General features: G+C 37.9%; 1 non-coding gene across 1 annotated transcript; it reads left to right on the forward strand.

Annotated features, from left to right (window-relative positions):
* The first annotated feature begins 301 nt into the window (after window positions 1–301).
* Window positions 302–404, forward strand: LOC123324198. Its single transcript, XR_006539686.1, has one exon. It is a non-coding gene; the product is annotated as a U6 spliceosomal RNA (small nuclear RNA).
* Window positions 405–21,831: the final 21,427 nt, after the last annotated feature.

Consider the following 21,831-nt stretch of genomic DNA (forward strand, 5'->3'; position numbering starts at 1 on the left):
AAAGAATATATAGATGGTAATTGCTGAGAAACATTTGAAGAAGAGAATTAAAACAGAGAACTAGTATTGCCAGAAATTTAAAAATAATAATTATGCAATAATTAAAACAGCACACGCCGTTTTAAGAAAAAAATCAACTCTGTTCAGTGTAAAGGAACAATTAAAATGATGTGAAAATCTATTTTTCTCAAAGAACATATTAGTTTATTAATTTGGGATTTGATGATTTTTCAGATCTAAGGAATGTCAAAATAATAACTGAAAAAATACAACACCCCAAATAAAAATCCAAGAAAGCCTAGTGCTTGTTTCTGCAGCATATATACAAAAATTGGATCCATGAAGAGATTAGCATGAGCCCTGCCAAGGATGACACACAAATTTGTGAAGCATTCCTTACTTTTCAGTTATGCAAGATGATTTTTATACCTCAATAAAGTTGGAAAAAAAAAAAAAACTCCAAGCTTAAATTTTCTCGTAACAAGGCTTGCCCTTCATGAATTGTGACAGTGAAATAATCCTTTTGACATGGTGCAGTTACTATGGCTATAAACATAGGTGTCATGGCAGATGTTGGCTGCAGAGACTCCTTAGCTGATGAGCGAACAGTTTGGAGCTTTGTTTATGTGGGTGTGGTGCTTTGTGCATGCTCCACACTCCTGCCTCCTTGCAAGGTGCATCTGCTGCAGAGCACTGTCTTTCCTCTTAACCTATCTTTCTACTTTTGAACTGCAGTTGGGTTGGGTTATTATGGGCTGTGTCTTCTTCCTTGTCGTGCTGGGATTCGGATAAGCGGGAACCTCTCCCTGGAGTTATGAGGATGTTCACAAGGGTCTCCAGGTGGAAAGCATTTGGCCTTCACATGATGTAGAAAAGAAAGGAGAGCTTGGAAAGACAATAATCAAGGAGTTTTAAAAATAGGAGGAAGGGGGCGCCTGGGTGGCTCAGTTGGTTAAGCAACTGCCTTCGGCTCAGGTCATGATCGAGTCCCACATCTGGCTCCCTGCTCAGCGGGGAGTCTGCTTCTCCCTCTGACCCTCCCCACCTCTTGTGCTCTCTCTCTCTCAAATAAATAAATAAAATCTTTAAAGAAAAATAGGAGGGTTTTCTTTCAATCTTCTATTATTCAACCAAAAATCTATAAACGTATATGTGGTTGTCAGGATGAGGAACTCAATATCAGAAATGGAAAACTAAAGGTTAGCTATGAACCCCGAGGTTGAGGGGACTTATATGCTAACGCTTTTTTCCTCAGTGACATTTACAGAAGTACAGGAAATGTATTTCCTTCTAAGAAAAGCAAGCATGGCAAGATCCCAACTTTTCTATAGGAATCTGTCAATTCTATTTTTCTACTCCTAATTGCCCTGGATTCTTAAATGACATCTGACTCCTGAACTCTCCAAGTTGTAGTCTGGATGACGCACTCTCATGTCTCCACCGAAGATGCAGTATTGCTTCAGTGGAAAATCATGCCTTACTTGTAGCACTTGAGTGGTATAAGCTAAGGCTTTTTTTCTCCCCAGATGAGGGATGTTAATATAGAGAAAATCTGCCACTCCGATTTGCAAAATTTATAGAAACTCCAACTTTCAAGTGCTAGTTTATGAGGAATGGCTTCTGTTTATTTTTCATCTTTGCATTTTCTATGGTACCTTGTAGCATAAAGTCTTATGCATATAATTTTTCAATAGTAGAGCAATAAATACAAACAATAAATCTTGAACTGAGGGGTCTAATCAAAGGAAAAGTTTTCATTAATTTCAAGACCAGGAGGCAAAAAAAGAGAAACATGTTACAAAACTTACTGATTATTTCTTCCTTACGTTTACCATTGGCCATAATTTAGTAGAAAGATCCCTCCCAAATGTCTCAGCTTTCTTTTCTAGGAGGACTGTATACAGGCGTTATAGAAAGTAGATACTCCCTTTTGCCTTGAAATATTTATCCTTTTGCACTGTGAGAGCTGAAGTTCAAGTCTCTCAGATTCAGACTGATCAGCAGTGTTTTTGGAAATAAGTAACATTTTTCCTTCATTATTGGATACTTATGTATCTATTAGGTATGGTTCTTCACTGCACACTCCTTGAACTTTTTTTTTTTTTTTGAGAGAGAGAGAGAAAGGTGGGGGAGAGAGAGAATCTTAAGCACAGAGCCCAACGCAGGGCTTGATCTCACAACCCTCAGATCATGACCTGAGCCAAAATCTAGAGTTGACTCAACCGACCGAACCACCCAGTAACCCCTTGAATTTTTTAATACTAGCAGATTAATTTGAAATAATCCCATCAGCAGCGTGAACTAAACTCGGGAAGTCATGATTTAGTATTAAAGGATGGCAACCAGGAGTAATGACTGTGTCTTTAATAATGAGCCGGTAAGACCACAGAGCATGAGGAACGAAACCCAGGTGATGGCCAGTGGGGAGGAGGAGGGCAGGGTAAAAGGAATTAAGAAAAGGAGGAAATCTGTTTGCGAACTGACACCAGGGACCCTGAACTACAGCCCAAAATACATCGATATCTATGAACACTGGGGGTCTAGAGCGGAAATTATAAGACATAGGTATATTTTGACAGGCCGACTCTGATTTCTAGCTCTGGAGTTTTCTCTAGTTTCCATTCATTTCCCACCCTCCTTAATGTCCTTTGTACCTAACACTGTCTTTCTCTCCATAAAGACAATAGTTTCTCTGACACTCCTTTCCAGAAACTGGGGTCTTGCCTTCAGAGTTAGAGTTCCCACTAGCTGAAAATTCACTGATAATCATGCTACCTGGATGTCTGTGTATTGCCCTACTGGAAGACTTGCCTTCCTGCCATGTCCTATCCATCTTCTGTTACATTTTTCTCATCTGGGATTTGATTGTTTCTTTGTCACTATTCTTTCCATGTAGTGTGTTCTACTTTGCTTCTCTGAGCAGACCCTCGTGCAATGCCAGATCTGCCCTTACACGCCTTTAGGAAGGGCTGGTGCTGGACCTGTGTTTTGGACTGTCCCCCTGGTTAAAAACAATCCTGGTTCTCATTCATCTGTTCATTCATCAAACATCATTCATATCCCTACTGTGTGTAGGTACTTGAGATATAATGACAGAAATAACCATGGATGGACACGGGAACTCTCACATACTGTCATGGGAGTGTAAATTGGTAAATGACATTGGGAGACAATTTGGCAATATTTTGCAAAGTTGCAGATGGAGACTCCCTATTATCCAGCTATTTCCTGTCTCAGTTTGTACTTATAAAAACTCTGTTTCTCAAACAAAACAAAACAAAAAAAACCCCCACCACCAACAAAAAACAAACCAGAAAAAAAAAAATTCTTGTTTCTCTTCATTTGTTTCACATACTTCTCTTTCATTTATAACATAGTATATAGATTATATAAAATTTATAATTAATGGACATGTGTGTAGGTACTTAAATTCACTAAAGTGAATTAAAAAGTTATTCCTTGGATAATGATGCTCAGTTGGAGCTCAACTCTTTTCTTTACAAGGTTCCTTCCAAAAAGAAGATACCTACCCCACTCCCACAGTACATCTGATCTCAAGTATTTCAACTTCTGTCAAAATTCTCAGGCTTGAACTGCAGCACAGCAGATCCTTCCAAACGCAAATATGACAGCACACATTACGTATTGTCAGTTCTTTAAAATACAGAATTATATACAATTCTATTATCCATCTACTGAAAATATTCATATGAATTAAACATTTGTGACCACAGAAGAAAGTATAAGGTTTAAGATGTGCTCCCTATGAGAAGGTGCGACCCACATCTAAATCAGTGCTATTCCATAGCCATTAAAGAAACAAGTCACTCCCCCTCATTTACTGTTTCCAAAGGAAAACCGCTTAATTTTTGTTCTATTTGAAGCCAAAGCATGCCTTCACATGCAAGTAAGACAGTGGAGAACAAATGAGAAAGTGAAGAGGTGACCCTGAGATGACCCTCCAGAACTTGTGCAACCCACGTCTCCAGCTTCATTAGCTTGTCACTACAAACTGAGGTGACGTTTCATTTTTGTGTCTAGATAATGATGCTTAAAGACTATCTGATTATCAGATGTCGGCACCTGTTTGGAGAGTTTGCAGGGTCTCGCCTTGCCTGGGGCTGGGAGCTCTGCTACAGCCAGGTTCTTCCCTGCAGCCTTCCCACCCTGTTGGCTGACCGAATGTTTGCTACCTTTGCTACTATTGATATTTATCAGCCTGCCCCTGTGCCTCTACTTTCCACTGGCATTGCCTGCCCAGCTCCGGAGTGGTGACACTGTTTTGGTAATTCTCCATAAAATGCTTGAGACCCTGCTAGGACCTTTGCAAGCTTTGGGAGGCATAGGAATTACAGACTTGAATGTCAACAGAGGTCTGGCTGGTAATGGGGAAGTGTGAAGGCTAAATGCTATAAGAAAAGCGGCCATGACATTTGGCTTAAATGTCACCCAATAAGAGACAACATGAGAGTGGTGGTGAACTGGCCAGCACATGCTCCATTGAAAGAGAGAAGCTGCTGGGAACAAAGTTGACCTGTGGGAACAAAGACCTAGGTTTGCCAGACCTGATTTTGCAAGAGGTCTGAAGTTAATATTCTTAAGTGAAACTTTACTTCTGAGCAGTGTAGCACCTGATTCTTTTATTTTTACAATGATACTGCCATGGCCAAACCAAACATTTCTGTGGGCCTCAATGGGACTGTGGGCCACTAGTTTACATCTTTGACTAACAGCTACTATTACAAGTAGCTGCTCTTAGAACCCATAGCCCAACTATACTTCCAAGTCCCTGCATAGCAACCATCAGAATTCTACATAGCATGAGCCAACACACACACACACACACACACACACACACACACACAGTGCATGTGAGGGAGAAGTCCATGCTTATCAGGGGAAAACCCACATCCTTTCCACTAATGGACTCTGGCTCAACCAAATACTTAGAACAGTCACATGCTTTGCCCAAGTCCATCTCAAATAACACTTTATAGGAAAGGGTTAGATTATAGTTCAGATGCCACTGCACCAAGTTCAATAGTTTGCTTTTAGTCTTGCCTTCAGGATGCGGCCAGGAGAAGTTCCAACTGCACATATAATACAATTTCATCTCTTACCCTCCTGCGAGCAAATTCTTGAATAAAGATTATAAACCCAGCTTCCAGGAATGAAATAGTAATTTTAGGTAGAGAGCAGACCGAATCCAGATTTAAGAGAACCTGTCTTCAGCTCTGTGGATACAGCCTTGCTAGTAAATCAAATGTTTGATAACTTGACTTTAAATAGGCATTCACAGATAGCAACATGGTAAATTAAAATATCACCTGGTGCGTTCAACTCATTTTTAACTTTTCTTTATTCGTGGACTGGAAAAATGAATTTTTATTTTTATTTCTCAAATTATTTTTCAAGGTTAAATGAATTTACATTTCTTTTTTTTTTTTTAAGATTTTATTTATTTTTTTGACAGAGAGAGACATAGCGAGAGCAGGAACACAAGCAGGGGGAGTGGGAGAGGGAGAAGCAGGCTTCCCGCAGAGCAGGGAGCCCAATGTGGGACTCGATCCCAGGACCCTGGGATCATGACCTGAGCTGAAGGCAGACGCTTAACAACTGAGCCACCCAGGCGCCCAAATTTACATTTCTTTATCAGCAGAATTTGCCCTGCTGTTAAGAGGGAAGAAATGGAGAAAACTCCCATCTATTGATAGCCTACTACTGTTTGGGGTCCTTAAATATATTACATCATTTTTTTTGCACAATAACCCTGAGGTAAAAAGGGTCTTCTCCTCATTTATAAAAATAGGTTTAGGCTTGTTTAGTAAGACTGACCCTGGGTCACACAACTAGTAAATTGCAGGATTAAGATTTAAATTTAAAGAGGCTAGAGGACTCTTCTATTTCTTCTGATTCATTATTGACGCACTGTAGCCTCAAACTCTAACATAACATATAATCTCGTATGTTACTAAAAGTCTTAATTTGCCCTAACCAAGGCTTAAGTGGTATTTGGATGAGCCAGATTGGGATAGGCCATGATTCAAGTCTGGTAGACATGTAAGATTGTAGAAGGATGGGCTTTAGAGATAGGGGAATCAGGGCAAAGACACAAGGTGCCACATAAATGTAAAACCTACATTCTTTGTGAGGCAGTGGGGAGGCATAGGACAATGAGTAGAAAATAAGTTGTTACAAAGGAACAAACTGAGTGTAGCTTCCAAAGAATAGATTTCATTCAAGAGAAACTAACAATTGCATTCATCAATAGTAGGCAATCCGCAGGGGGCCTAAGGGCTGCATATTATATCTGAAATATGTTTAAAACTTATTTTGATACTTAACATTAAGCTAAACTCGTTCAGAACTAGAAAAGGAGGCCATCAAATTCCCAGTTACTGTTTTCTCTGAAAATGATTTTGTTTATTTGATAATTTGACTAGGCATAGAGTTTCAGGTTCAAAGGCTTTTCACTCAATATTTTGTTCACGTGTTTCATCGCAAGCAGTATGCCAGTGAAAAGTCTGTTTTTATTGTCCTGTAAGGAATCCATCTTTTCTCTCAAGTGGCATCAGGATTCTCTTCTTTAACTTGATATTCTAAGATTTCACCATCTCTTCTCTGTGTTTTTATTTTGCATGGCCCTTGCTGACCCTTTGTGAGGTTTCATATCTTTGTGCAGTTCTGGAAAAGTCTAGGCAATTATCCCCTGAAATATGTCTTCTACTCCTTTCTATCTAAATCTAATGAAGGATATAGTGCCTGGCAGGGTAACTTAATGACTGGTCTGGGTTTGAGTGTTCCCCATTCCTCTTACTGCCACTAGCCCTCAAGGACATTGTCCTATTTCTCTGCAATAAGTGCCCATATTCATCTGGAGTATCTACCTGGAGGTAGATACTGCCATTTGTCTTGCAAGAGCGGGAGGAAAGAGATATGCAAGATTTATCCTGCCTAGCTTCTCCCTTTGTGGTACTCTAACTAATCATCCTGCCAATTTCTTCTGGGTCTAGCTCCTTCTCCTGGATTTCATCATCTCTAGGCATGGAGCATTAGTGTTGCTGGTCTTACCTCCTAGATCAGAACTTTCCCAAGGGAATCTGTGACCGCTCTCATACCTGTTTGTATTTTTCAAAGGTCAATTACTCTTTTTGTAGTTCTATAAATTCTTGTTTTTCTGTTGGTGGTGGTTATAAATTTTATTTTATTATTTTTTGACTGTAGTTGACACACAACGATACAATAATTTCAGGTATATATATGACTTAGTGACTTGACAAGTTTATACATTATGCTATGTTCACCACAAGTGTAGCTACCATGTCCTGTTATATCATTATTACAATATCGTTGACTACATTCCTTATGCTATGCCTTTTATTCCCATGACTTATGTTTGTTTGTTTTTTACAATGGTTGTTTTAATTTTCAAAATACATTTTCCAGGGGCACCAGGGTGGCTCAGTCGGTTGAGCGTCTGCCTTTGGCTTGGGTCATGATCTCCAGGTCCTGGGATTGAGCCCTGTGTTGGGCTCCCTGCTCAGCAGGGAGTCTGCTTCTCCCTCTCCCACTCCCCCTGCTTGTGCTCTCTCTCTGTCAAATAAATAAATAAAACCTTAAAAAAAATAAAAATACGTTTTCCTGCATTTCTATGAATTTAGTGTGGGAGGGGAGATTACCTCAAATGTTTGCCATTTTGAAACTGGAAGTCCGCCCTCCGCCCTTTTCTCAGTAATATGTGTGTTTTGTAATATGGTCAAATAATTATCCATGGAATTATCTGAAAAAAAAAAGCACAACCTTTAAAAAATTAGATAATTTCATTGTATTTCATTTTTATTCCTTACAAACTTACTTCAGTCCTTATTCCCCATCTCTGTCCATTTTCCCCCAAAACATACGCATGCACATCATACACTTAGCATAAGCATATATATATATATATTACAGGTAGATTTAACTATAGTTTGAAAATACAATTCTTTTTTTTTTTTTTTAATTTTTTTTTTAAATATTTTATTTATTTGCGAGAGAGAGAATGAGAGACAGAGAGCATGAGAGGGAGGAGGGTCAGAGGGAGAAGCAGACTCCCTGCTGAGCAGGGAGCCTGACGTGGGACTCGATCCCGGGACTCCGGGATCATGACCTGAGCCGAAGGCAGTCGCTTAACCAACTGAGCCACCCAGGCACCCGAAAATACAATTCTTCATTAACTAATGATGGAGAAGTAATGAAGGCAAACCAAGAAGGTATGGTTGATATATTAGAACAACTGATTTTTTTTTAGATTTTTAAAAATTTTATTAGATTTTAAAATTTTGACACATTGGTCAGACCTACTTTTGTCCTCAGCATACCCCCAAACCAACTTATGCCTCACAGATCTACTGCTGTGCCTCCTCATTGGCTTAGAACAACTGGAAGCTAGAGGATGTAAGAATCCATTAATCGTGTTCCATACAGATCAGCCTCCCAGGACAGAGAGTAGGATAGAGAAAGGTAGAGGGAGAACAGTGGATTCAGAGGGGAAAATAAATGCACACCATAGGCAGAGTAACTATAATAAAATATCTCATTTAGAGAGAAGAAATGGAAGAAAGTAATCTCTTATTATAAGCATGTACTATAAAATCCATAAGAAATAGAATTCCATTGCCTAGACACTATAATATTGTACAATTAATTTTCTAGTCTATTCATAGATAGAAATTAGATAGATATTTTTTAAAAATTGTGCTTGACTCTCCAAATACATTCCACCTTATTCTACATTAAATAGCAGCACTCTGGTTTGGGAAATTGAGCTTAGCTTAATGAGTGAGCCTAACTGGTCTAAAGAGAATCATAGGGAGGGGAGAGGATAAGGTCATAATATTTATCTCCTGGCTCCCTCCTTGCAAGTTTGCCTTCTGTGTCCTTCACTGAAGGTCACTGATCTACTCAAGCCAAATCACTCTGTGTGACTCTCTCCCTCCTTTGGTAACTTCTGTCCTAGGGGCAATAGCTCAACTGCTACAAAACCCTGCGTTCCTGCATTCTACCTTGTAATTCCCACCCTCACTACTCAGTAAATAGTCCCTTTGTAAACAGTTCCTCCTTGAAGTTAACCTATTTAGTTGTGCCATCTATTTCTTTTTGGGACCCTGACTGAAGAATAGTGAAACTCATCCTCTAACTCAAGACTGGTATTTTGAAACTCTCACATTAGAGTCTCACTCAACTGTACTGAAGGAGATTGTACAGAAAGCTTGGACTTGAAGAACACTTACCACAGGACATTGTGAAGGTCTAATAGACATGACTTGGTATAATTTCCCATCTGGGAAGGAGGTGGGTGTTTTTGTTTGGTGGCACGTGGATTATCCATGGCGAGGATATTTTTGGAGCTATAGTATGTCTTTGGATATGTGCTGGGCAACTGGAGAGTACATTGTAGTGACTATCCACTGTGGTTCTATTTTATTCCAATAATTTTAATTTTCTATTCATAAAGTAATCTGAATTAGGACCATTGCCAATTCAGCAGCACTATTTTATTAGAACAAAGTAATATAAATAGGACATAAGTTAACCTATGTATGAAATAAAAAATAACATGAGTGTTTGAGATTTTGGAGAACGACTTCAAATTAAAGGCAAATAGCCAGGGAAGTGGCAGTCAAATTTACCAGAGCACAGTCAAAGAGTGCAGTGCTTGACTCAATAGAGTGTAAGGTAGAATGTGTTTAGAGAGTCAAACACAACTTTTAAAATATCTATCTAACCTCTATCTATGGGTAGATTAGAAAATTAACCCTACAATATTATAGTGTCTGGGCAATGGAATTATACTTCTTTTAGATTTAAAAAAATTATCTATTGCTATCTACAAGTAGTCTTGGAAAGTAATACTACAAAATGGTGGTATCTGGGTGATGGAATTACGTTTCTTGTACATTTTCTTCCTTTTGCTTACCTGCATGTAACATTATTTTATAACTAAGCACACATTGTTTTTGTCTCTTTAAACTTTTAGTATAAAAACTTTCACATAAATAAAAAAAAATAAAGGGAATAGTATAATGAAGCCTCAAGTATCCATTGCCTAGCTTCAACAATGATCAATTTGTGCCAAATCTTGTTTTATACATTTTTTTGTAATTGTAAAAAAAAAAGTTGATTTTAGTTAAAAAAAAGTTAAGAACTACTTAACCTACTTAACATTTTCTCTAATCCATAGAATTCATCTTTCTGCAAATCAGTAAAATTAAGCTAAGGACGGCCCAATATTGTTCTTGTAAGTTGTTTAAGATCCTTCTTGAGAGGTGCCTGGGTGGGCTCAGTCAGTTGAGTCTGACTCCTGGTTTTGACTCAGGTCATGGTCTTGCGGTCATGGGATTGAGCCCCACGTTGAGCCCCCAGAGGAGCCCTACATCAGGTTCCCTGCTCAGCCTGGAGTCTGCATTGGATTCTTTTTCCCTCTCCCTCTGCTTCTACCCCCACTCACACACACTCTCTCTAAAATGGATAAGTAAATAAAATCTTTTAAAAAAATTCCTCTTAAATTGTGTTCAATGTATTTCTTTCAAAGTTTGGTTTTGTTCAGCTTCTTACCCTACCTATGCTTCTCAGAAATTTGTACTGCAGAGTCCCTAATATCAGGGGGAAAAGCACATGCCTCTAGGAACTTGGGCATACAAATGAAGTGGTTCACTGAAAGCTAGTTATTCTGAAACTCATTTTTATTTTTAAAATATGTGAAAATTTTCATTTCACTCCATGTTTAGTAGAAATAGAATGTTTTTTTTTTTTTTTTTTTTTTTTTTTTTTTTTTTTTTTTTTTTTTTTATTCATGAGAGACAGAGCGAGAGAGAAAGGCAGAGGGAGAAACAGGCTCCCAAGGAGCAGGGAGCCCGATGCGGGACTCGATCCCAGGACCCTGAGATCATGACCTGAGCCGAAGGCAGACGCTTAACCATCTGAGCCACCCAGGCGCCCCGAAATAGAATGTTTTAAATTACTCACCATTGAATAAATCTGACATTGTAGGAAGTTGGTCCACGTTGGTTTTATGGCTTCCTGTCCTCCAAGGCACCCTGACAAATACTCCTGTGAACACAAGGTCCCCTACTTGAGAAGCACAGCCTAGGCTTTCTTCTCATTTAAGACTCTGATTCTGCCATTTGATTTTGTTTTCTAGATTTTGAAACTCCATTTTCTTTAAGGACTTTGGCTTAAATTCAGTCCTCTTGTTTTTCTACCACAGACCTCCTCAGTTAGTGTGTCCTACCCTGGAACTAATCCTCAGTTGCCAGCCCTACTGATCCTTGTCTTGGCCAGGCCTGACCCAGTACCCCACAAGAAGATCTCAGACCCCTAAAACAACAAGCATGCAGACATTCATTTATTTAATAGATTTTTATTGAGTGCCAACTATGGGTCTGGCAGTTGGGCAGGCCTTGGGAATACTATGGTTAAAAAGAAGGACACAATCCTGTCTTTAAGGAACCTACACTGTCATGAGGGACACAAATGTACAGACAATTATAAAAATGGGCTAAGAAATGCAACATTATGTGAAGTACTGTGTCTTACAAAGCACAGAGCAGGGTCCTTTAAGTGGCTCAGGAATGCCTTCCAAGAATGTGATATAGTATAATGACAGGAAAGACAAGGAAAGAGTGGCCTGGTGGTAATTTTCTATATTTGAATGAAAACTTAGTCCCGTTCAACCACACAGAATGGTTTCTTAGAAGTAAAAGGATTGTCCCAAAAGCACTCAGTATGGGGATTTATTTCCAGGGTTGCTTATTACATTGATCCATCAAGAAGGACTAGCACAAAGAGTTTGATTACTTAGGGGCGTGGATTAGAAAAAAAATTGTATTTCTTTCAGACTGAGGTTTTTTGGTGAACATCTTACAAATGTATTGTGTATTCTATTCAAGTCTCAGTACTTTTGCTTATGTTGCTGCTTCTTCTTGGAATGAAATTTCTTTGTTATCCTGGTGAAATCTTAATTATTCGTGAGTTCTTGGCCTTCTGTAAAATCTCTGCCAAGCAGAATCAATTACTCCATTGTCTCTCTTCCCTTAGCTCTTTGTTTCCATACCACTTGAGGAGCATCTACATCTGCCTCTCCTGCTGTGACTTCCTGCTAGTGGAAAGCAATTAATCATTCCATCTTCTAACCTCAGAACTAAGTATAACACTTAAATACAGTAGATATTTTAACAAATATATGAATTAAATGTATTCAAATTTAATTTTATTTTCATAATCAGCTAATTATTTTGATTACCTTATCATTAAAAGTCTATACTATCTCAGTATTCAGAAAATTTAGGTTTATTTTCCCTTTCTTTTTTCTCAATAAAAGAATGAAGTAATGGTGGTGATATTGGCATTTGTTCTGAAATTGTCTTGATTAGGTGAATATGATATGAGACTCGTTTCCTATGGAATAATTCAGTAACCGACACACCCAATCATTGGTGAACTCCTTTGAGGTGGAGAGAGAGAGGCCTCACCCACCCACAGTTGATCAGGGCTGAGTAATGGAACTGAGTAAGAAAAGTGATGAAGAAAGGCCTGTGCCTCCCTTTCCATGCCCTTCTATGGATATATAGTCCTGTACCTCAAGTTACTTAAACAAAAGACTGTTTGATGTCTAGACTTTTTCTTTTCCAACTTTAGCCCTCCTTTCTCTTTCATTTCAGGTATATATCAGGCCCAAAAATGTTATACGGTGACTCTTGATATTGGATATTCTCCCTTAAATATTTTCAGACCATGAAGAAATGGCACATCCATTCTGACAGCCTGTTTGGGGGTTCCATTTTTAATAATTTATATCCCACACTTCCAGATATTCCACACATAGGGCAGGATCTCATTATCACTTGTGTATTTTGTTTTAACTTTATTAGGCCCAAAGATTCACCAATAGGTAGAAAAACATATTACTGTAGTATATTGGATTTGGGTTGGTAACAGGAAATTGTGGCTCCAGAGATCAAAATAGCCCTGTTTGTGATGTTAGAAGGAAACCAAAAGAGTTGTTCACTTAAGTCCAGTTTTAAACAAACAGAGCAACATATTTTACAATAATATTTCTGGTCATTCTATAAATGCTTTTGGATGAGTCTGCTGTTCTAGGTGTTATGCTAGATGTTTTGAGGAATAAAAGATGAATAAAAACAAAGTTATTTCCTTAAAAGAGAAGTTAGCCTTTTCCATCATTATAATTAAAATAATTTTGTAACTTCCAAACAGAGACATATGTGCCAAACACAACTTGGTAGAACTTATTTGAATAGTCATTGTTAGGTTCTGCAGTTCAATTTCTTTTTTTTTTAAAGATTTTATTTATTTATTTGTCAGAGAGAGAGAGAAAGCACATAAACAGAGGGAGTGGCAGAAGGAGAAGCTGGTTCCCCACTGAGCAAGGAGCCCTAATGCAGAACTGGATCCCAGAACCCTGGGATCATGACCTGAGCTGGAGGCAGACACTTAACCAACTGAGCCACCCAGATGTCCCTCTGTAGTTCAATTTCAATTAATTTAGCACCACTTAAGCTATTTAACTTGGTAATTTCTGGTATTAGAAGATGTCTTTTAGGGGAGGGTATGTGTTGTAATGAGCACTGGGTATTATATAAGACTGACAAATCACAGACTTCTACCCCTGAAACAAATAATACATTACATATTAATTAATTGAATTTAAATTTAAAAGGTTAAAAAAAGATGTCTTTCACATTATCATCCATCAAATCATTAATATTGTTAAATATTCAGTCCTATCTCTTTTTTTTTAGAATGAGGCATTTCATAAAAACACAGGTAGGTAAGTTTTAAAAAGAAACCAACTATGACATTGTATTTTTGACTGGATGTTGAGTAGTGAGTGCCTCTTCTCAGACAATTGAGATGATTTACATATATTCTCCTTCTGGTTAGCCTTATAGATTCAAGAAGGGCAGTCTTTCAGGTCTTTAGTTTAATGATTTACCAAGAATACTTTAATGTTGGGATGCCTGGGTGGCTTAGTCGTTAAGCATCTGCCTTCAGCTCAGGTCATAACCTGGGATCGAGTCCCACATCGGGCTCCTTGCTCAGCGGGAGCCTGCTTCTCCCTCTGCCTGCCACTACCCCTGCTTGTGTTCTCTCTCTCTCTTTCTGACAAATAAATAAATAAAATATTAAAAAAAAAAAGAATACTTTAATGCTGGAAAACCACCAACCTAGAAGTTAAAAATGCACTACTAAATTATGGTAGTTAACAACCCAGGTTATAACCTAGTACTAGAAGGATTAGGCTCAAATTCCAGCTTAGACACTTGCCAGTATGTCACCTAGGTTGAGTTACATAATTCTTGGCAAAAAAAAAACAAAACAAAAAACAAAACAAAACAACAACAGCAACAACAATAACAAAAAAATGGAACTATATCAAACTAAAAAGCTTCTACAAAGCAAAGAAAATGATCAATAGAGTCAAATGGCAACTTATGAAATAGGAGAAAATATTTGTAAACCACTTATCTGATATAGGGTTAATCTTCAAAATATATAAAGAACTCCTATAACTCAAGCAAAAACACTAATAATCTGATTTTTTAAATGGGCTAAGAATTTGAATAGATGATCTCCAAAGAAGATATACGGATGACCAAAAAAAAAAAAAACCAAACCACCAAACAAAGCTCTATATCACTAACTATCAGGGAAATACAAATCAAAACCAGAATGAGATATCACCTCACACATGTCAGGATGGCTATTATTTAAAAAAAGAAAAAACATTGTTAAAATGTCTATGCTACCCAAAGAAATCTGCACATTTAATGCAATCCCTATCAAAATACCACCAGCATTTTGCACAGAGCTAGAACAAATAATCCTAAAATTTGTACAGAACCACAAAAGATCCTGGATAGCCAAAGCAATTTTGAAAAAGAAAAACAAAACTGGAAGCATCACGATTCTGGATTTCAAGCTATATTACCAAGCTGTAGTGATCAAGACAGTATGGTCCTGGCACAAAAAGACACGTAGATCAATGGAACAGAATAGAGAGTCCAGAAATGGACTCACAACTATATGGTCAACTAATCTCTGACAAAGTAGGAAAGAATATCCGATGGAAAGAAGACAGTCTCCAACAAATGGTGTTAGGAAAACTGGACAGCCACATGCAGAAGAATGAAACTGGACCACTTTCTCACACCATATACAAAAATAAATTCAAAATGAATGAAAACTCAAAAAAAAAATGAATGAAAACTTAAATGTGAGAGAAGAAACGATCAAAATTCTAGAAGAGAACACAGACAGAAACCTCTTTGACCTTGGTCATAGCAACTTCTTACTAGAAACATTACCACAGGCAAGGGAAACAAAAGCAAAAATGAACTGTTAGGACTTCATCAAGATAAAAATCTTCTGCATAGCAAAGGAAACAATCAACAAAACTAAAAGGCAGACTATGGAATGGGAGAAGATATTTGCAAATGACATATCTGATAAAGGGTTGGTATCCAAAATCTACAAAGAACTTATCAAACTCAACACCCAAAAAACAAATAACCCAGTTAAGAAATGGGCAGAAGACATGAATAGACACATTTCCAAAAAAGACATCCAGATAACTAACAGACACATGAAAAGATGCTCAACAGCACTCATCATCAGAGAAATACACATCAAAACCACAGTGAGATACCATCTCACACCTGTCAGGATGGCTAAAATTAACAACACAAGAAACAACAGGTATTGGTAAGGATGTAGAGAAAGGGGAATCTTCTTGCACTGTTGGTGGGAATGCAAACTGGTGCAACCACTCTGGAGAACAGTATGAAGGTTCCTCAAAATGTTAAAAACTGAACTACCTTATGATCCAGCAATTGCACTACTAGTTATTTACCCAAAGGACACAAAAACACAGATTCAAAGGGATACATGCACCCTGATGTTTATAGCAGCATTATCAACAATAGCCAAACTAGGGAGAGCCCAAATGTTCATGGACTGATGAATGGGTAAAGAAGAGGTGGTGTGTGTGTGTGTGTATGGAATATATACATACCTCTCTCTATATATAAGAATATTACTCAGCCATGGAAAAGAATGAAATCTTGCCATTTGCAACGACATGGATGGAGCCAGAGTGTATTATGCTAAGTGAAATAAGGCAGTCAGAGAAAGAAAAATACCATATGATTTCACTTATATGTGGAATTTAAGAAAGAAAGCAGATGAGCATATGGGAAGGGGGAGAGAAAAAAAGGAGAGGGAAAAGCCATAGAGACTCTTAATGATAGAGAACAAACAGGGTTGATAGAGGGAGGTGGGCAGGGGATGGGCTAGATGGGTGATGGGTATTAAGGAGGGCACTTGTGATGAGCACTGGGTGTTGTATGTAAGTGATGAATCACTGAATTCTACTCCAGAAACCAATATTGCACTGTATGTTAACTACCTAAAATTTAAATTAATATACATATTATATATATATATAATATATATTATATATACATATATATAGTGCCTATAAAAAGTAAAATAAATAAATAAAAAATACTCCAGGAAGTATAAAATCTTATGGAAATTAGGGACCATAATTACATATATTTGTAAAAAAGTCTTTAGGATATTGAATAGAAGGACTTTTTCTGTTCATAACAGAAAAGAAATGCTAAGTAACACCCTCCCTATGAGAAACTCTGAAGAGATGCCAAAAATTGGGGCCAGACACTGTCTCCCACTAAGGGTAGGCATACAATGAGGTGAAATAACCTGTCCTCCTAATAACACCCAGTGCCTAGCTGTCAATATGTAGAGAGAGAAAACTAGGGAAAGAGTGTGAAAGACAGCAAATTCCCAGAGAGCACAGTGTTCATAGGAAAAGGATATTCCTCTTCCCCAGGGAAAACGAGAGATTATTTTTTCTCTTCCTGAAGCCAAATGATGGAAGTCCATTGGGAAAATCATGTGTAAAGATCACGTGTGTGTGTGTGTGTTTGTGTGTGTGTGTGTGTATAACAGGAAAGATTGGCCTCTCCTTCCTCAGCTGGATGGATGATAAGCTACTGAACACACAAGTGTACCTGGAGCTGCTATGGCAGTCATGTGGTAAGAGTCTTCTTGGAGAAGTTAAGCACTTGCCACCTGAAGTTGGGGAGCCACTTGTGAACCAAACATGGCCGTTCACTTTTAGTCATAGATTTTTGAAGAGGAGCTCACTAGAGTAACTAACAGAGTAGGAAGGGACTGCAGTCTAGAATTTGTTACTGACGGAATAAATAGCCTACTCTACCCAACCCTGGTATTCTGTGGTTCTTGAAGGTTCAGAAAGTGATCTCAGTGGTTACCATAGCTATATGCAGAGCAACAGGAAGGAAAGGAAAGAGGCAAGATAGCTTCTAAGTTAAGGAAAACTCCAGCTAGAGAAGGAGTTAGGGTCAAAACTGGTGTCAGAGCCCAAAGTGGACATGGTTGATTCTCCCTGATGAATTCCTTAATGACTGAGAGAGCTAGGGTAAAGCTGAACACCATCCAAAGAAAACCAAGCACATCACCAGCACAGAGCTCTCTGTAGTAGAATCTATTAGCCATAGACAAAACTGGATTGAACCAGAAAAAGACCTGGGACACTGTTGCACACCAAAACATGGCTGACTATGTAATATTTCTTACCCCTATCTGCCCTCTCTGACCCCAAAACTAGAATTAAGTAGTGAGGAGAGAGGAGCCAGACCCTCCAACTTCTCTACTCCAAGCAGCCAGAATCACAGTTTAACCTTATGTTGAGGGGGAAAAAGAAGGTGATCTTATTTACATCAGATTCACAATTGAAGTTACAAACTAGACAAAAATTCTAATAACTGAAATTAGTAGAAAACTATGCAATGTGCCAAGATTTTATGAAGGCTTACGAACAGGAGATTCAACACATTATGGTTGGAAGCTTTGACTGAAGTAAAAATAAAAACTATTTTGCATTTATGCTCCTGTTGAGATACATAACACAAGTAGCCAAGCAAAAAAACATAATACAAACCACACTGGACCTACTAAGGAGTCAAATGCACTAATCTAAAAGCATAATCTCATGGAATTAAAAAACAAATTTAAATGTAAAATTTCATCCAGCTCCTCAGTTTTTTAAAAGCTTTATTTATTTATTTATTTATTTATTTATTTATTTATTTATTTATTTATTTATTTATTTATTTTAGGGAGAGAGAGAGCAAGAGAGCGGAGTGGGGGTGGGGAAGGCAGGTGGGGAGAGAGAATCTCAGGCACGCTCCTTGCCCAGTGTGAAGCCTGACGTAGGGCTTGATCTCACAACCCCAAGATCATAACCTGAGCTGAAATCAAGAGTTGATTGCCTAACCAATTGAGCCACCCATGTGCCCCCCAGCTCCTCAGTTTTGATAAAGCATTTATTCTGTCAATGGCCTTTTTGGTTTAACAAAGTAAATGTGATCTTCCCTCAATCAGCAACATATAATACTAACTCCCCAGGCCTTCATCAAGGCTATGAACTCAGACTATTTCCTATTCTGTTCATTTAAAAGTCTTCTGAGAGAAGTGGTATTTCAGAAAGTTCATCTAGGGAACATGGGTACCTCTAACTAGGTACTTTTCATTCTTTTTTTTTTTAATTTAATTTTATTATGTTATGTTAGTCACCATACAATACATCATTAGTTTTTGATGTAGTGATCCACGCTTCATTGTTTTCGTATAACACCTAGTGCTCCATGCAGTACGTGTCCTCTTTAATACCCATCACTAGGCTAGCCCATCACCCCAACCCCCCTCCCTTCTAAAACCCTCAGTTTGTTTCTCAAAGTCCATAGTCTCTCATGATTCATCTCTCCCTCCTATCCCCCCTTCATTTTTCCCTTCCTTCTCCTAATGTCCTCCATACTATTCCTTATGTTCCACAAATAAGTGAAACCATATGATAATTGACTTTTTCTACTTGACTTACTTCACTTAGCATAATCTCCTCCAGTCCCATCCACGTTGATGTAAAAGTTGGGATGGCTGAGTAATATTCCATTGTATCTATGGACCACATCTTCTTTATCCATTCATCTGTTGAAGGGCATCATGGCTCTTTCTACAGTTTGGCTATTCCAGACATTGCTGCTATGAACATTGGGGTGCATATGGCCCTTCTTTTCACTACATCTGTATCTTTGGGGTAAATACCCAGTAGTGCAATTGCTGGGTAATAGGGTAGCCCTATTTTTAATTTTTTGAGGCACCTCCACACTGTTTTCCAAAGTGGCTGTACCAACTTGCATTCCCACCAACAGTGTAAGAGGGTTTGGATACCATCTTACACCAGTTAGAATGGCAAAAATTGACAAGGCAAGAAACAACAAATGTTGGAAAGGTTGTGGAGAAAGGGGAACCCTCTTACACTGTTGGTACTTTGAGTTCTACTGTGGATCAAGCTAGACCAGTGGAAGTATACATTATTGATCACGTAAACGTATCTCCTAAAAAATCCATCACCAACCTTAGCTTCAAAGTTATGCTCTCAGGCTTCTTTGAATTTATTATAAAAATAGTTATATAAAGTTCTCTCCTATTTAAGTAATTTAAGAAAAAAAAAGGATTTTGTGAAACTAACGTGACTTTAAAAAAATCATCTGGATAAGCAACTCTTGAACAAAACTGGATTAATAAGATTTCTTGCCTACTTAACTACGTGACAGATTTCTTGTCCCAGTCCCCTTACTCAAAAACACTTCAAAAAAACATGTGGAAGCCAAGTTAGAGATAAGGATTCTTCCCTGATGCAGTTAAGGGAAAGGGAAGGACCAGAAATTTCTTTGGTGAACAGTTCCATCTATAGCATTTGTGTTTAACTGCTTTGCTTCAAGTACAGTGCACTCTTTACAGAGAAAGGCCAGATGTTCCGAGTGGGAATGGCACTCTCCAAACCGGTTGAAAGTGCAAGAAGTCATCTATTCTCATTTGCCTCTTCCTCCACCTGTGGCTGCAGTCTAGCAGCAATACCAGGAAACCTACTGAGTGCAATACTGGGTTAAAAGACAAGGCTGGGCTAGCTGATGTAGTCTTCTCCAGTGAAAAAGTAGTGGATGAGATGGGCTGAGAAACAACTACAGCATGATGACACTCAATAGAAAAGGCTGCGAGGGCAAAAGGAAGGGTTTCAGAGACAGGTGCCAATAGGTTAGTGAAAAATAAATCACATTTTGGCTAAGAAAATAAGACAGAGGAAAGGAGAGTCAGTGATAACTGCTGGTTCTGCAGCAACATTCTTACATGATCTTGTCCTACTGGGTAGAGTCCAAAGGTTAATTATATGGCTGCTCTTTGTTTTCTCAGCTTGAACCAATTAAGGTGAACGAGTACCTTCAAAACAATACATGATAGGAGGAAATGGAGCCACAAATGACAATAGCTATGTCTACTCTGATAACTTGCTCATTCACTGGCTTAACTTTGGTCAGTCTGTAATGCACAACCCAATAAACTGACCAATAAAAGGATTGTTTTAGCATTACATAACCTAGGTATAACTTTGAGGGCTTCCATAAATTAATTATATGATTATGCATAGGCATCCATATATTATCAGGCATAAAAGAACTTGATTCAAACTAGGGGATATTTAAACAATGATAAAAATCATTCATGACTAGCCACGCTGGCACTCTCCTTCTTTAGCACACTCATACTTATGGCCATCAGATGCCTCATTGCTATGACGTTGCTAGGTATAGGAAGGACTGTGGAATAGTTTGTTGGCTAGTAAAAATACCTGTGGTCAACTTGTTATTTTACTAGTTATGCAATGTAATGTATCTACCATGGGTTTCCAAGAGACTCAAGTCCACAAATATATTCCTCCTGACTCTGCTTCCACATTGCACGGAAGGACACAGGGAAGACAGACTGCCCTGATCTCAGTCACGAAGAGGAAGATAACTTTTTGCATACATTTTCTTTACACCACTTTAAGGCAAAAGGATCACAAAATAAAATACATGATTAGAAAAAACAGCAATCAAGAAAATAAATATTTGAATGAAAGACAAACTTTTGCTCTAAAATCCTTTCTTTTCCCTCTTAGAGATCAATAAACTTAAAAATGACTGACTTTGTTTTTGTATCCTACAACTCTAAGAGTAACTGTTAAAGAAATACCTAAATGCATGAAATGCTCCATTTGGTGGATAATTTAGTCAAATGTTTGATTCTTCCTTCTTTCTCTATTCTTCAAATGTCTACTAAAGTATAAGTAATATCATGAAATTTGATAACACACACAAATGCTCTTTGAGTAGCCTGAATGAAGGCCATTAACATAGGAAGGATGTACTTAGGATTGATTATCTTTTGGTTGACATTCACTCATCCTCTATTAGCATATCCTTAATCTCTGGTTTTCTATAATTCTAGCATATACCCACAAGGATTTTAAAAAATCATGAAAGCCCTCTCATTTTCTGCATCTACAACTTTAGGTGTACATAACCTTAAGTATACACAACCATAGGACTCTATAAGGAATTTATTTGAGTTTGGAATCTGGATTTTAGTAAAGAAAAAAGTCATGAGATTATGTTAAGATGAGTCTGACCAGGTTTTGGCCCAAAGTTACACTGAAGAAGGATCTGTTTTTCCTTGAAAGCAAGAGTACAATCAATATTTTCATCAAATACGAGATAAAATAGAATATAGCATTATTAAGCCAGTATTAACATTTTATTAGTGAGGCTTTCACTTTTTAAAGGCTGTATAATAGGAACAATTTAATCTCATAACCTGGAAGTTTTTACTTCACTATTGTTGCCT

Source organism: Neomonachus schauinslandi, chromosome 2 (assembly GCF_002201575.2).
Source record: "Neomonachus schauinslandi chromosome 2, ASM220157v2, whole genome shotgun sequence".
NCBI classification, from domain to species: Eukaryota; Metazoa; Chordata; class Mammalia; order Carnivora; family Phocidae; genus Neomonachus; species Neomonachus schauinslandi.